At 47.9% G+C, this 495-nt stretch overlaps 1 pseudogene across 1 annotated transcript in view; it reads right to left on the bottom strand.

The window, feature by feature from the left end:
* LOC105520219 overlaps window positions 1–495 on the bottom strand; it is an 8,052-nt pseudogene that overhangs the window by 1,703 nt on the left and 5,854 nt on the right. The window contains exon 9 of the transcript XR_001003088.1: window positions 62–148. The product of XR_001003088.1 is annotated as a golgin subfamily A member 8C-like (transcript). The remainder of the gene's footprint in view (window positions 1–61; window positions 149–495) is intronic.

The following is a 495-nucleotide window of genomic DNA, read 5'->3' as shown; positions in this document are numbered from 1 at the left end:
TCACCTGCTCCTGGCCACCTGGGGTCATCTTCCTTCCCTCCCTCCCTCTGCAAAACCTCACCTGTGTCAGCTGTGCTTTCAGCAGTGCCTGCTCCCGTACGGACCACTCTAACTTCCACTCCATATGTGCTTTCCTGTGGCTCGAGGACTGGATGGTGAAGAGTGAGAAGTTTCTATATAGGGAACCTGGGCCGTTCCATACAGTGCCCCTTAAACAAGCTAGGGCTAGGCTGAATATACAACTCGGTCAGCAATGATCGAGGCATTTCCAAGTCTGCGGTCTGGTTTTTAAAAGAACTCAGTAAAGTTGGAAGGGATAGGGAAAGAGATCGAATTTACAGCTGGCTAACAAAGGCCCAGAGAGATCAGATAATATTGCTATTGTTACTACTGTTATTACTACCACTGTCTGAACCTTTATGGAGTGCTTCACCAGGTACCATGCTAGCAATCCCATTTAATCCTCGCAACCACCATAGGAGACAGTTACTATGA

This window comes from Colobus angolensis, unplaced genomic scaffold (genome assembly GCF_000951035.1).
Source record: "Colobus angolensis palliatus isolate OR3802 unplaced genomic scaffold, Cang.pa_1.0 Scaffold372, whole genome shotgun sequence".
Lineage (NCBI taxonomy): Eukaryota > Metazoa > Chordata > Mammalia > Primates > Cercopithecidae > Colobus > Colobus angolensis.
This window is presented reverse-complemented; position numbering and strand designations above follow the sequence as displayed.